Genomic DNA, 16,721 nt, shown 5'->3' with positions numbered 1-16,721 from the left:
CATTCAATTTGGCAAGATTTTTAGGAAATAAAAACTTCCTTGCAAACAAATGATCAACTTGTTCCTTTTAATAAACACTCCATAATCAAATGTGCAATTTAATTCATCTTATCTTGAGCATTGTATCATATCTGGTTTATTTCCTCTCTAAAAGTAAATGTGAAAGGAAAAAATGTCAAAAAACCAAAGAATAATTTAAATAAAAGCCATGAATCTATACAGTGAGCCACATATTTCAAGTATTCTGTGGGCAGGAGTTTCCTATCTATAGACACAAACCCACTAAAGAACAGAAAACCATCTCCTTTTGAACCAAATGAACTAAATGGTTTCTGATCTTGGTTGAAAGTTAAGACTGTTCTCATTAAATGTCTACCAGCTTCTAATAAAACAAAATGCTCAGAACTTCCTGGGGTACAACATGCTCTTTTTCTCTATTCATCCACCGACTTTCATGTACCTTTTCTTTAGCTTTCAAGTCTCTGTGACCTTAATATGACATTTTGGTTGGGTAATTAATCCCTATTAAATGGCACTGAGCTGATTAGATGAAGCCCTCATTGGCATAATAGTCGGTCACAATGCTGCGATTCAGCGTGATAAGCTTAAGCACACACAGTTAGATGCAGTAATATCTAATTTGTCAAAGCTCTTATGGCTTAATTTTCTGCCACAAGGCTTGAAAGAAACAGTGACTGGACAAAGCTCCAGATTTATTGCTTCAGTACCTTCAGTAAACTGATCTTGCCCATCGTGTAATCTCATTGTGGACATTTGGGGAGACAGTGGAGCTCAACTAGACTGAAACCTCCTTAAAAATCGGGCCTGAGGGTTCCTGAGCACAGAACTTGAAAGCAAAGCAAGCAGATATGAATGTCTCTTCAGAGGCAGACAACAGCCAATTTGCTTAGCCAGAGCTTTCCTCTTAGGATAATTGCATAAAAAGAATAGACGTCAGGAAAGGATGAAAGATTCATGGAGGGAAATAAAAATATATACCGGGTCCTGAAAACATCACGCTGAAGCAGGCCGAAGCTCTATTATGAGAAAAATAAAACAGGAGCAGCTGATGTTTCTTTTAACTCAGTTACTACAATCGTAATTATCTTATCCTAACAATAGGCAGTTTTCCTGGCACATGTTTTCAAAGCTGGTGAGTACTTTCTAATTGAGGGGCGGGGGGAAGATATAAGATAGCCTTTTCTTATAATCTGTGAAATAACAATTACTCTTCTCTTTGATCAATAGGAAAGGAGTCAATAGGAGCATTTTCTGCAGATGAGATATGAAAAACATTTATTTCAGCCAAATAAATATGCAGAATAAATCTCATATTAATCAAATATACCACAAACATTTACTGGATTACTGAGGACTGGTTTGGTACAAGACTATGGCTGCAGATACAAGGGAGAGAGAAAAATTAGATTATAATCCCAGTTCTGAAGTGTAGAATCCATAAACATATGCATGGTTATTCAATTAGGCAAAAAAAAAAAAAGAAAAAATGTACTGTGAGAGAAGTGCAAAGGAAGAGATTAGTGTTGGGATCAGTGTGGAAAGTATAGTGTCATCAAGAGGAGAATCAAAAGTGTTCAGAACTATGAAGCTGATAGTATCTGAGCAAACCCCTTGATGGAAAAACAGAATACAGACCCCTGGGTATGGGCACTACAAGAAGAGCAGATGGCATGAAAACCTGCTGCTGTAAGTGTACAAAGCAGAATTATTTCCTACTTAGGTCAAAGTTCTATTAAACATTTACACAGATTTTCGTTCTTCAGTATTCATCAGTATTGGTTGCTTATTGAGAACCAATCAAGAGATTCCCCAAGGTGCAGTTCTCAAACAAGATGGAAGCCTTGTTCTCTTCCATGGAGAAGGCTCAGTGTGAGCTGGCAGTTCAGACGTTAGGTGCTTGTGCCCACAAGGTTATCCAAGATCCAGGAGCCCAGGTTCCTTCTATAGGTTGCCCTCCTCCCCAAGGCTGAAGCTAGCTCCCTGTATTCACATCTGTATTCCAGTGCCTGGATATAAGAAAGAAGGTGGAAGGCAAGAAACTTCCTTTCTAAGGAAGTGAACCAGCTACGGCACATATGGCCCAGCATATGAATCAGACTGAGAGGCTCGGGCCCCGTAGGAAAACCTACGAGTTTTATTACTATTAAGGCAGGGACATAGGATACGATGGGACAAGTGAGCAATTTCTGACATCCTAGGCACTCAGTGTTCACTGCTGAATTATTACTTCGATGAAGCAATAATTAAATGGACAATTGAAAGTCTCTGTGTTCCTCAGAGAACACAGTCTAAAGTGTGGGAGGGACATCAGTAACTTCTCAGGTTCTTTTGTGAATCAAAGGAATTGAAAAGGAGCCCTTGTGCCAGCTGTTTGAGTGTAAAGTATGTCAATATGTAAATCAATGGAAGTGTAACTGATGTGATTCTGCAATCTGTATACGGGGTAAAAATGGGAGTTCATCACCCACTTGAATCAAAGTGTGAAATATGATATATCAAGAACTATGTAATGTTTGAACAACCAATAAAAAAAAAGAAAAGAAAAATTAAAAAAAAAAAAAGAGGCATGTTTGAGTGTGTAAAGAGAAAGGTGAAGATTTGGCCCTTTCAGAGGAAGATTGCTTGTCATGGGTCACAGTAGCCTCTATTAGGAAGTATTGTATCTCCTTAATTAAGAGAACCATTTCTCAGTTTCTCCGGGTTTTTAGCCTTTGCTCACCCCTAGGGTTATGTCAGCTCCAGAGCTTGTTTCTTCCAGCCATGTCTTTTCATCATCTTCAGACACCCCATGTTCATCTCGTGCCTTTGATGTAGAGATGATCTAAAAATAAATTAGAGGACTTTATCTTTTTATAAATATGTTTCCCTTACACAAAAAGCAGCATGATATAAAGAATTGGAAATTTTAGAAAAAAGAAGATACTACTTTTTGTTGCTCAATGATGTTAAAGCTGACTTCATTCATTTTGTCAAATAGTTATCTCTGTGATTCCAGGACAGAGGATGCTCAGAGATTATATTCTTTATAGAGAATGCCACCTTAAAAATTGCAGATGCCATAGCTCCCCGAAGTCAAAGAATGTGAATCACTGGAAACTTATTTTTTCATTCTCCCATTCATTCACTCCTTGAAGAAACTACAGGCTAGGTGATTTAAAACCCCTACCTTCAAGAATCATACAGTATAAGGAATTTATGCTCTACTGAAAAAAATGATACTTTTACTTTGATCTTTTTTACCCATCTGTAAATAAATGCTGTGTTTATATGCTTAATTTTAATTACATATCTATAAATAATATATGAACTAGTATACTAATTGTATGTTATAAAATATTCAGAAATATGAATTCTTACATGAGATATAAAAAAGAAATTATATTTTGAGATGGTTTAAAATGATGGATTTATTAGTTGATATCTCACTACACAGTGTATAATTAGTGCAAGGTTCAAATTAAACTGGTAAGTATAATCCATTTCATGCAGTTTTCTTGGTACTTTTTTCTTTTGGCTCACCACTTGATAGATAGTATCAGACTGTTTTTACCATGTTTTGTGTCTGACCAAGACCTTTATTAATAGCAGAAAATGTATTGATGACACAATTTTCTTTATTGGTCCCTGAGGCTTGCAGTATTAATATTGTTTTATGTAGCAATTTAACAAGAAGGAATATTTTAGTTCACATGTTCATTATGTGAGGTCTTGGTGCCATAAAACTACAAAATGAGAAACACACTAGAAACTGTATTACATTGCAATACACAGAGCTGACAAAATGATCTAATGAAGACACTGTTGTCAACACTCCTCACAGTAAAACCACAACTCTACCTTAATTTACTCTGAACAGAGGGCTTGACATCGAATTACCTGATATTCAGGATGTATGGTGGGGTGAGAGGGATCAGGGACAATTCACTTGCTAAGATAAGTTATTTTCTTTTATAGATTATAAAATAATGAACCATGAAGAGAAATTCTAATATTTTTACAGAATCCCAAAAGACTACTTTGTACACTCCATTTTGGAGACCACTATAGTTGAGTAGAAATTAAAATAATTATTCAGAGAGATTACAGAATTAAGATTTTCCTGATTTCAGGAAACCGGAGAATTATCATTATCAAGGTCTTGTTTTGTTTAATTAGTATTTAAAAGGTATTTTTTATATAGTTCCTAGTTATCAGATGCTCTGTGTTAGTCCAAAAAAAAAAATAACAATTTCTTCAACTTTGACAAATTTTTGATTTTAGGAAAAGCTTTTATCAGAACTCTTCACTCAAATTCTAGAACTCACAGATCACACTTAGAATTGATCAGAGAATAATATGAAAGATTGAATGATCAATTGCTGCAAATAATCACAAACCATAATTTTGTGTAAATAAAGATACTAATGTGGACTTCCTAGATAAAATGAGCCATTTCAAAAGGATATTAGCCAGGGTGAAGTCCTATGAAAGAGGTATATTTGAAATAGTGTGTAATATTAACAGAAGGCATAAAGGATTTTTATCTATGTGATTAATATCATTAACCTATAGATACAGAATGAAAATGTGACTTGCAAATGTAACTTGAGGTATGCCCAGAGTGAAAGGATTCTGAGTTATTTGATATAGGTAGATGGGAGAAGACCTAGATGAAAAGTATCTTTTCTATCTGGTCTAAAATTTATCATGTTGGTGACAAATACAACTTGAGGTACAGAATTCTACAAATTTTTAAAATTTCTCATCTTTCAGTTCTTAACTTTTTTCCTATGTTGTTTTTAAATTATTAACCTTACTCTTTTGTTGTTGTTGTTTTATTTTGTGGTGCTGGGGATCAGCCCCAGGGTCATGTGTATGTTGGGCAAGCACCTTACCATTGAGCTACATCCTCAACACCCTTAAATTTAGTTTTTTAACTGATAAATAAAAACAAAGAATTTTATATATTTATGGGGTACTGTGTGATGTTTGATTACACATATACACTGTATAATGTTTCTCATATATATATATATATATATATATATGAGAGAGAGAGAATAATTTAAACATTATATATGTACACATACACACGCACACACACTTAAGTATTTAGCCTTTCTTTATGGTGAAAACATTCAAGATACTTTCTTCTAGTTTTTTGAAATGTATATTCTATTATTGTTCTCTATAACAATACAGTCTATAACTGTCACCCTACTGTGCAATAGCACCCCAGAACTTCTTGCTCTTGTATAACTATAACTTAGTACCCATGTATTAATTTTTTCCCTATCCTTCCCTCTTCCCCTACTCTCCCTAGCCTCTGATAACAATCATCTACTCTCAACTTCTGTGAGATCGACTTTTTTAGATTCTACATGTGAGTGAGATCATGCAGTGCTCGTTTTTCTGTGCCTAGCTTATTTCATTTACAGAATGATCTCCAGTTCCATCCATGTTGTTACAAATGACACAATTTTATTCTTTGTTACAGGTAAATAGTATTCCATGATGTATATGAACCATATTTTCTTTATCTACTCATCAGTCAATGGGACACTTAGGTTGATCACATTTTTCAGGTATTGTGAATAGTGCTATAGTAAACATGGAAGTGCAAATGTCTCTTCAGTATAATAATTTCTTCTTATCCTTTGGGTACATACCTAGGAGTGGTACTGTTGAATCATATGGTAGTTCAATTGTTAACATTTTACACACAAAAAAAATAGTTTTAAAACATTTTGAATAGTTAATATATACTAGACATTATCTAATTCAGTCATTACATAACCAGGCAATAAGAATATCCCTATCTTGTCAATGAGAAAAATTAAAGCCCAGAGAAATCAAATTACTCCTCTAGAGCCATAGAGCTAGGGATACAAGCCCTGTTTGTCTTTGAAGCTCATGTTGTGTCACTGTTTTTGGAAGCTAGCAGGTTGGGAAAAGCTGATACAATTTCTTTACCTCCCTTAAAAACAAGAACAAATAACAAAAGAAAGCAACGAAAAATATTTTTAAAGGCATATAATTTAGACTTGTATAGGTTTAAAGTGACAGTCTACTTATTCTTCCCATAGGTAAAGATACTGTGACAACCTTGGGAAGACAAAAGTGTGGGCATCCAACCTCACCTATGACGAAGACTTAGTTACCAGAGTTGTCCAAGAAAGGCTTTAGAAAACTCGACAGACCTGTCAGAGTCGAAAAAGAAAAACAGAATTGGAAAAGGTCTGGCAAGATTGAAACTTGTCTATGGTGAACCTTTCTTTTGACAATTCACATCCATCTTAAGCAGAAGTGTTGTTTATTCTTATTGTTCCAGGTTTCCTCTTCTGGTCTGCTGATTCTCTAGGGTTTTGTAGGCCAGTAGTGAGAGTTTTGAAAATTCAAAAGCATTTGGGATTTCGAAAAAAACAAAATGTAAAGGATACCAGCAGCACAGTTTACTTAAGAGGTTTTAATCATAATAATCTGCATAGTGTATTATGTGATTCCTACTTCAACTGTCTTTTTTCTTTCTCTTTGGTGTCTGAGAAAAAGCCAAGAAGCCCTCCCCCCAATTTAAATACCCTAGAAAAATTTTAGTGGAAACATTTCATCACATCCTGTCTTCCTGATTCTTTTTCTGCTATAATGAACCAAATTGACTTGTAAAAGCCATCAATGACACAGAATAACAAACTGGGTCACGGGTGGAAAGTCGAGCGCTGCTTCACGGCACTTAGCTGTCATTACCCTGTGGGATTTGACAAGTTCTCTGAATGAGAGCAGGCAGCATGGCTTTGCATTCATTCTATGGCTTCTGAGATTTCAAAGACTTACTGTAGCCATGACTGGGAATGAACTTGAAATGCTAAATGAAAGTGATCACAGTTTAATCTGAGCCAAAATGCATTTCTTTGCAACAGACGAAAAGCAAGATCAAACTCCCGTAAGTCATACATAACACAGAAATTGTTGCAGAAGAGATGCAATATCATTATGTCAGACACTCAGTGAGTTATTTCTCTTCTGCCCCGACTCACCACAGTTTCCTCCCAGTTGGTCACACATGGTAAGCATTCATCTAACCTCAAATGCAGTTCCCCAGTCTTATCAGCAGATCTGTACTCCTCTCCACTGGACGGCCATGGTGTGCATATTTCCAATGTAAAAAGACTGACGTCATCATTATTTTAATTAACCAGTTGCCAGTTTGCATTCTTTTTCTCCCTTACAACCATTCCATTCCCTTATTCAGTGCCAGCCAAGGAAGATTTAGTTTTCTACATTTAGTGAAAAAATACTTTAAGTATAGCATATGTGATTCCACAATAATATAACTGTTTTCTTGACATTTGTAAGAAACTTGTGACATCCCAAATCACAATACACTTGGGATCACAAAATGTTGATCTGGGGATGATGGTACCGTCACACTGAGGTCTTTGAACTACATTATGATTTTTATTAGCATTTAGAAAGGGGAGAGAAGGACGTTTTCTTAGACAATCGGGCCAGATGAACAATGGGTTACTACCAGGTATAGTGGCACACCCCTGTAATCACAGGGACTCAGGACGCTGAAGCAGGAGGATCACAAGTTGAAGGCCAGCCTGGGCAATTTAGCAAGACCCTGTTTCAAAATAAAAAGACAAAAAGGATTGGGAATGAAGTTCAGTGGTAAAGTGCCCCTGGGTTCAATCCCCAGAACCAAAAAAAACCCAAAACAAAACAAAAAAAAAAAACTCAGAAAAAGTGGTTTATTATTTCAGCTTCATCAATAAAGATCTGAAATAACAAAGATGAAAATAAATTTTAGTAAATTAACAATTCACAAAAATAAAATAAAATAAAAACTCAGCATGTTTCATCAAGGGCAATCCTGTTTAAAATCTTGCTTTGTATACAGTAATTTTATAGTTAGTTCTCAGTACATATTTTTATACATATTCTTTTTAAAGAACTGTGCATTTATATGTAAGAATTAACTAAAATGTTTTTCAGAGGCTTCATGAAGACAGACAAAACAGTCTTTAAAGGACTTTAAAATTTTTTATTGCATTTAAAAAAAATAAAAAGGGTTTTGGCCACACATATACATTATCTGACTTGGAAGACTAACTTCCTGTTATAATCAATACACATTACTTTTGGATTTAAAAAAAATCAGACAAATATTCTAAATTGTTGAACTTTCTGGGCACATGTATCTTCTGCCTTAAGTTTATTTACTTTATACAGTTTCCCTTCTTCTCTTACTTTAGTGCCTGTTCAATATCACTGACTAAATCGCAGAAAGAACTCCAAGAGGGCCTCGCCAAGCCACAACCACTGAAGAAAATACAGGCTTGTTTAAAGAATCAGGGTAGGTGGTGATCTCCTCTATTTTTAAATCACTCTGCAGCTAGAAAACATAAACATCATTTTTAATTACAAAATGCCTTCATATATTTTGTATGTTTACAACTATGTCTTTCTATCAACTCATTTGAAAAACTGAACAGTCCAATAATTGTACATTTTAAAAATCAAATTATTTGTTTATATTTTCTTCCCCGTTGCCTCCTACTGATTTAAATGCTATATTTTATTGAATGCTTTATCTTCTTGATAAGTGTGATATTGTTTTGCATACATATCCAGGATTGCCTACTTCTAAAGTCATGACTCAATGGTAAGTGGCTGAGTATGTCCTCCAATTGAATGTCCTTCTACAAGGTAGACACTTTAGAAAAAACAGATTTTACTGCAGATTTATCCCAACTTCAGTAACATGCATCTATAAACACCCCTCACATTGCTACCCTTTGGTAATGGCACTTGAGTTGAAAAGAGGGAATTCTTCAAGAATAACACATGGTGATCAAAAGTATAGCTGTGAGAAGATAGCAAGTGGAGACAGATGAAGGGGTGAATCAGAATTTCCAACATCTTTTATGACCAAAGGATATGCTCACACTAACCCTGTCAGCAATACAGAAGAACAGCAGGTTTGAGTACAAGTTTACATGATAGAGAAGATAATGGGAAACAAGAGACCTGGGATTAAGCCCTAATGATTACACACATTATTTCTTTTTTTTTTCATCGATCCTCATCAAATAAGAATGATTATATTCAATAGGAAACCTTAGTGCTCCAGATATGACTCTGTATAAGCTTCTGATACCTTGTAATTAAAAAAAAATTGCGTGTTTCATTATTCAATTTCCCACAAATTATCCTCTTGCTTCTGAATTACTTTAGATTTTAAAAATAGAGTATTTTCTTGGCTATGTTAACCAAATGAAAATGTGATGGCTACCTTATGTTACCTTCCTCAATGACATTCAAAAGAAAAAAAAAATACAAGGTCATATTGTCATCTTGTTTCATCTGTATAGGGCTGCATAGAATTTAGTCTCCAAAGAGCAAATCATTAATTTGCCTAATGAGGAAAGAGAAGTCAAACCTGCTATATTAGCTTTCTATTGCTACAATAAATACCTGAGTTAAGTCAACTATAAAGAGTAAAGGTTTATTTGGGTTCACAGTTTTGGAGGTTTCCACTCTTGATTCATCTGTCCCATTTCTTTGGTTGGACCTGTGGAGAGTTGGTACCTTGTGTCAGAAGTGGAGAGCAGAGCGAAATTGCTCACCTCATGGACAGAAAGCAAAAGAGAGAAAGAGTAAGGGATTGGGGCCCCACTATTCCTTTCAAGTATATGACCTCAATGGCCCAAGACATCCCAATAGGCCCCAACTCTTAAAGTGTCTAACACCTCCCAATAGCACTGGAGACTAAACATTTAACCCACAGGATTTGGGGAACATTCCAGATCCAAACCACAGCACCTGCTTAATCTTCTGTCTCAAATCACCAAAACATTAAAATGGATACTTTAAAATGTGCCCCAAATTCTAGATTGCTAAAAATAAACACCTAAATCATTCTAGTTGACTATGGATTAAATATCTGAATTAAAATTTCTGTCATAATCTATCTCCTATTTTCTTATTTGATGGAAAAATCATTGTTTATTCAATATTTGTTTGATTTCAACCATAAAACAAGTTAATTTTTAAGCATTGAGGATACAGCAGAGATTAAAAACCTGGTTTCTCTTCTCAAAGACCATGTGGTCTAATTGGAATATGAAGGTTTAAATACAGCAGTGCATGTATGAGAAAGACAATTGATTATTCCAAAAGAAGGAGATAAACCTCATATTGGTAAGCACAGACAAGGTCACTAATTGGACAGCAAATTTTAGCTAGGACCCTGGTGTCTTTTCTTACCTCCTAGTAACTTTTCACTTCATCATATGGCTATTTTAATATAATAAGTTCACTACTGAACATTAATTTTTAAAAAAGATCTATCACTAAAAATAAAACTACTTTTTCTACTTTCTGTCACTTCTTAGCAGAGGTGACACCAGATGAATATTTCTAAAGTATAATCTTAAACATGTTATTCCTTTATTTTTAAATAATTATATAATATTTGATCATGATCAATTAATATAACTTCTTTTATTGAAATAGTCTGCTATTTTTCCATCTCACTTTATATTTTATACTATTCAGTTGACTCACTTAGGAGACTAAAATAAATAAGTAGAAGGTACTTTCTTTCCCACCAAGTTGATTAGATGTTTTGTGGATCATAACACTGTCACAAATTTGGTTTTATCAGAGAATACAAAGAGCACCTCAGGAAAGAAGGAAAACAAAGTGAGTCTCTCAATAGGTTCCCCCATCTATTATTCCATATTTTCCTTTTGATAACCTTCACCTATCAACCAAGTCACCATTTAGCTCTTAGTTACCATTCATCTTATCTGTACAAGTTTCCTTCACAAAAAAAAAAGGAGTCTGTTGCCTTGTAGATACAGTTAGCTTTGAATGGAAATACAAAAGGGATGTATTGCATTCTTATAAATAATCATCTATAGATATTGACTCTATCAGTAAGGAGATAGTTTGAAAAAAGAAAAAAAAGTCATTATAGATTTTAAGTTTTTAACAGTGATTTTATAAGGTCATTTCTATGTGAAATCTGCCTTGAAAATGTCACATCCTCCCCAGTTCATCTTCCTCACAACAAAAGTTTGAGAAGGCTTCAGCTGAAATGTCATAAGCCAAGGGACATGTGTCCTGTAATGACTATACAAGCCTAAAGCGTGGGAAGCCCTGGAATACTGGAAGTGGTGGTAGTGTTCCCAGGATACCTGCTCCTGAAAACAGAACCCAATGGTCTTTCTGCTTTGTATCCCTCTCTGTGTCTGAAAGCAGATCTCTAGAGTCAACTACTCCAACACAGTCTCAGAAACTGTGGCTCTCATTTAGCTTCTTGTGTATCTCAAAGCATGTGCAGGTTTTTGTTTGTTTTGGTACCTACAATAAAAGTTACTGAACATTTTTGTGTTCCCTCAAGAGTAACACAATAATGGACTCCAAAATTCTTGTGGAGAACAAACAGAACATTATAGACAATTAAGGCCTTCCCAATTTCACTGGCCATTGCGGGCTGGGTTCAAGGGTTGCCATTCACTAATGGAAACTTGAAAGAAGTCATTAAAAAAATGGAATACTACTTGTTAAGAACATTATTGCTTCATTTGTATAGAAGCTTTTGTATATGTGAAGTTTATATAACTATGGATGTGAGAGATAACTGAGAAAGAAAACCATGCTTATTTTATTTTTGAAACACTATTTTTTAAATATGTTGAAAGTCAGAGAATTGAAACTTGAAATAGTTAAACTAGCAAAGAGACTCATTCATTATTTTTCAGAGAAGAAAATCTTCTTAAAGCTGAAACATTCAATTCTTGGTTTCAGTCCAAAGGTTCTGTTCAGTTGTTTTGAAGTTGCAGGGAAAAAAATGTACTTTTCCTATCGTACCCATTGACATTTTTAAACAAAAATAATTCAAAGATATTTAAACAGTACAACTTCAAATGTCTGTGGTTAATCCGTTGGGGAGAAGAATCTGTAGGAGAAAAAAACTATGAAAAAATAAACTTGGAGTTTGATCATCCTTTCAAACACTGGAAGCAAACTAAAATTCTTCTAGGTTTATGATTGTACTATCAAAGTCAAGAAATAAGAACAAAGGTTCTTGTATTGTCTTTTATAAAAGTTTTTTAAAAGAACAATAAAAAATTCTATTTTGAATTTAGAATCACAGAACCTGCCAATGAGTTCTGCTTCATTAAAAATTAGTCTAATTATCCTTCCATTTCAGATTATTTCTTGGTAACAGCTTCTCTTTAGGATTATGCAAAGGAGAATTAACATGTGATCTTTCCCCACATTTTTCTGTCATAGTTTTAACTCAAATTGCATTCTTAAGGAGTCAAGAATGTATAACTTAAATTAAAGGGAGTAATATATGGTACATTATCCCAGAGATAAGAGCTTACAGATGTGTCATTGTTGCAAATGTGACAGCCTCTTGAATTTAGAGACTTGGGAATTCTGTGGGTTCATATTCTTGCGTGAGGTACTTTATCTCTTGCAACTTTGTTTTCCCTACCTGCAAAATGAGGATATGATATATGTAAAATAATATGGGTAATATCTAGTACACATTTCTTAGGAATTATTAATTTCCTTTCCCATTGTTGAGGCAAGCCTTTATTAGTATAAATAGAAGTTACAAAATGCAGGTAAAATTAAATCATTCTCGATAGCTAATACAAAATGAATTTATGTAATAAATTACTCTCCTTTTAATTAATATTTTCCAAGTTGCTATTGATATACCACTAGTGGTTGTTGAGTCTGACCAGAAGGAAAGAAAAGGTAAAATATTAGAATATTTCACCTATAAAATAGTATTATTTCATTAAACTTTGATATTAGTTACATGTATGTCATGTACATGTGGTGGACTCTAGGTAAGCAAGTAAAATGTATTTCTTATTGGGGTTGCAATTTAAGAAAGAAAGAAAGAAAGAAAGAAAGAAAGAAAGAAAGAAAGAAAGAAAGAAAGAAAGAAAGAAAGAAAGGAAGGAAGGAAGGAAGGAAGGAAGGAAGGAAGGAAGGAAGGAAGGAAGGAAGGAAGGAAGGAAGGAAGGAAGGAAAGAAAGAAAGAAAGAAAGAAAGAAAGAAAGAAAGAAAGACATTGCTTTATCTGTTCCTCCAATTCTTGCTGATGTCTTTTTCACTTTTTGAGTTCATTAGTATATAAAAAGATGGTCTGAAACATATACCAATCTTCAAAAATTCCTCATGCATTTCCAACAACCAGCACACATTTTCCACATCCAAATGAATTCTTCTTCTAGTTGGCTAAAAAATAATTATCATTTCTTGAATGTGAATATGAAGCATTACGAGGGTCAGAGATGTGAACTCAAAGTCAGGATTAGAGTCCAGTTCAATTTCTCCCATGCCCTTGCTTTCCACCACTCAACCATGAGCATGTTCTAGGGCAGAATATAATTGGGTAGCATGGTAAGTGGAGAAATGGTTCCTATGGCCAATGCTTTTCTCTCAATGGTTGCTGAGTGTAGAGCAAAACAGACTCAGGAAGGAATGTACCCCACAAAGGAAACAGCACATTGATGGTGAAGAACACTTCTCTCAGAGAGCAAATTGGGTCTATCAGTGACTGGTGTAGTCATAACACAATTTAGCCTTTTCAAGAGTCAGAACTGTATAAATACAGTACAGGAAGTTCAAAAAGTAATATTTTAGAAACCACATTCTTTTCTCCAGAACAGACAGCACAGAAGGTTCCATTTCCCACATTAAAACACTCTGTCTTCTCCTTGGGACACAGTGAAACATTTACTAAGGAGTCTGAACAGCCAGGAGCATGAACCCTGATTTTTTCCACTGTGTTCACAAGAGCAATGGATTCAATAGCAGTCCAGGACTCTGAAATAGCCTGTTCAGATTTCTTTGCTCATGCTCAGCTAATATGAATCACTTTGACTAAGTATTGCCCTGCTTTGCAGAATGGTATTCTGACATTATTAATAGTTGGCGAAGTTGAGTTGACCACAATAAGAGCTTTCTCCAGCCTGAGATAGAGCCAACAAGAGCTTGTGAATGTCGGCTTTAAGCCTGGGGATGGATTCAGATCCAAATTTTAAAATATAATAAACACTTTCCAAAGATATATTATAATAGGCTAGCTACTAAAAACCATCATAACAGGGAAATTGTTGAACTCGAGAGGAAACTTAAATTTTGTATCATATAAGAACATGTTACAGAATGAAACTTCTTAAGATTTTCTCAGTACCTACTAAAGAATGCATCTTTCTTTCTTTCTTTCTTTCTTTCTTTCTTTCTTTCTTTCTTTCTTTCTTTCTTTCTTCTTTCTGCTTGTTTGAAGCTACTCAGCTTGAATCTGAATCAGTTTATTATTATGAATACTATGTGATCTCAAAAATATCTTCTGTTTCAAAATTCCTCACTTACAAACGGTATGTACTCAGCAATAAGATGTTGTAAAGGAACATTTAAAAAGTATTGTGTCACCAAGAGGCATGTACCCCTTGACCGCATGTAACAGAACCTTTGGCACAAGGAAAGACACACAGAACAGCTTGGGAAATGATGTTAAGTAATGCCCATGTATCTTGAACTAACATTCTTTCTTACCAAGAAAACTATTGGAGAGAATTCCAATCAAATTGGTCAAAACCACCATATTTAGAGTAGCAACAACCTTTTAAATCACTAATTCATGCCTTACTATAAAAGGCAGTCATTTAATGAGGAACCTATAATTTGTCTGCTTTTTTAAGACTCCAAGAAGAAATGATAATTTACTTTCAACAAAAAAAACTTTTAGACTATTGACAAGTTTACTTTCACCCTCCTACTCCCATTAGACCAAATTTTATTTAAAACTGCATTTCTAAAACAAAGATGCTATTTAGCTCATGTTTTATTATATTGAATATATAAAAATAATCATAACTGTAACAGCTTAAAACATAATCATTAAATTCTCACACAGTGTTTTAGGAGCTGGTCTCAAAATCATTACTAAATTCTTTTTCAATTTTTTAAAATTATGATTTCTGTATTTTCTACAGTTCTTCTCTAAGGTGCATTATCCTGATTACCCATGTTAATATAAGCTCAGTAAAGAAAAAATTAGAGAATTTTGAAAAAATAGAGATGAAAGCAAGTTAAGTTCCCACAATCCTGCCACACAAAAGAAATCACTATTAACATTTAGGATTTTATTCTTCTAAAATTGGTTTCCAAGCATATAAATATGAAAGTTGTGCAAAACTATCAACATATGACTATCTTCAATGATCAATTACAACTAATTGCCCCTGATATTAAAACTTAACCAAAAATCTTTCTGATAGTTGCAAATTTTGTACTTCCAGAAGGTGTAATTTAGCTGTCTTAAATAATTAAACCTAAAGCATTTATTTTTATTTCACACTTTTACATTATAATTTATGCAGTGTGGATATCTTCTTTATTCTCTAGTATTTGTTATCTTTTAGAGGCAGAATTGGCAGATCACAAAGACCAAGAAGAGGCTAAGTTTTGATAGATACAGTCAGCTCTCCACATCCACAGGTTCTATGTCTGCAGATCCAACCTTGGATTGAAAAATATTCAGGAAAAAAAGTACATCTGCATTGAATATGTACAGATGTGTTTCTTACCATTATTCCAGAAACAATACAATAACTATTTATACAGCATCTTCAGTCTATTCAGTATTGTTAGTCAGCTTTTCATAACTGTGACTGAAATGACTGACAAGAACAACCTACAGGAGAAAAATTTTTACATCAGCTCATCTTCTCAGAGGCTCCAGTCCATGGTCAGCTGGCTCCATTGCCAGATTGCATCCAGACAGAGAGAAACAATACCTTCTCCTACCTGTTCCCTTACTTTATGATCATGTTGGAGATTATCATTGTGTTGGGCAGCCTTTAAAATGGTCCTCAATGATTCTCTCATCTTAAGAGTGGGCTTCATGTAATGAGTTGCCGCTAATGAAAAGAAGATGGCAAAAGCGTGGGCTTTTGCTTCTGATGTTCAGTTAAATGGAGACTGCTTGTGTCTTCGTGCTCTTTCTTTGTCTCTCCCTATCTCAGGTCACTTGTGCTAGGGGAAGCAAGTTGCTCCATGACAGACCAATTGAGGGAGGTATGTGATATGAAAAGGAGCTCAAGTCCTCAGTGTAACCACCCAAGAGGAACTGAAGCCAACAACCATGTGAGTGAGCTTGAGAGAGGACCCTTCAGCCTCAGTCTAATCTAGATGACTGCAACTTCCTGGAAAACCTTGAGCCAGAACCATTCAGCTAAGTGGCTCCTACAATTCTCAATGCACATAAACTGTGATAAACTGTTGTTTAAAGCCGCTAAGTTTGGCTTAAGTTGTTAAACAGCAAAAGATAGCCATCAAAATCATATTTTCCCATTCACATCAATTTTTACTCAAATGATTTCACTGAATAGAAAGCTAAAATATTGTTTTTCATTTGTTTGCTGGTCATTTGTAGATCTTGTGTTGAGAAGGATCTGTCACCATGTTTTCCTTTTTCTTATTAATTCATAAGATCTCTTCATGCCTAAAGATATAACTTTATCTATTGTATATGTCACAAACGTTGTTTGTTTACATTTCTCTAGACACTGAACTTGTTTGGTATGAAAAAAATGCTTTTAATTTTTTGTGGAGAAAAACTATTCATGTTATCTTTCCTGATTTTATATATATGTATTTATATATATATATATATATAT

At 34.4% G+C, this 16,721-nt stretch overlaps 1 long non-coding RNA gene across 1 annotated transcript; it reads left to right on the top strand.

Annotated features, from left to right (window-relative positions):
- Positions 1-793: 793 nt before the first annotated feature.
- Positions 794-16,497, top strand: LOC144370583 (uncharacterized). Its single transcript, XR_013430497.1, has 4 exons — positions 794-1,153; positions 6,087-6,237; positions 8,256-8,356; positions 16,068-16,497. It is a non-coding gene; the product is annotated as an uncharacterized LOC144370583 (long non-coding RNA).
- The last annotated feature ends 224 nt before the right edge of the window (positions 16,498-16,721 follow it).

Source organism: Ictidomys tridecemlineatus, chromosome 14, assembly GCF_052094955.1.
Source record: "Ictidomys tridecemlineatus isolate mIctTri1 chromosome 14, mIctTri1.hap1, whole genome shotgun sequence".
Classification (NCBI taxonomy): Eukaryota; Metazoa; Chordata; class Mammalia; order Rodentia; family Sciuridae; genus Ictidomys; species Ictidomys tridecemlineatus.
This window is presented reverse-complemented; position numbering and strand designations above follow the sequence as displayed.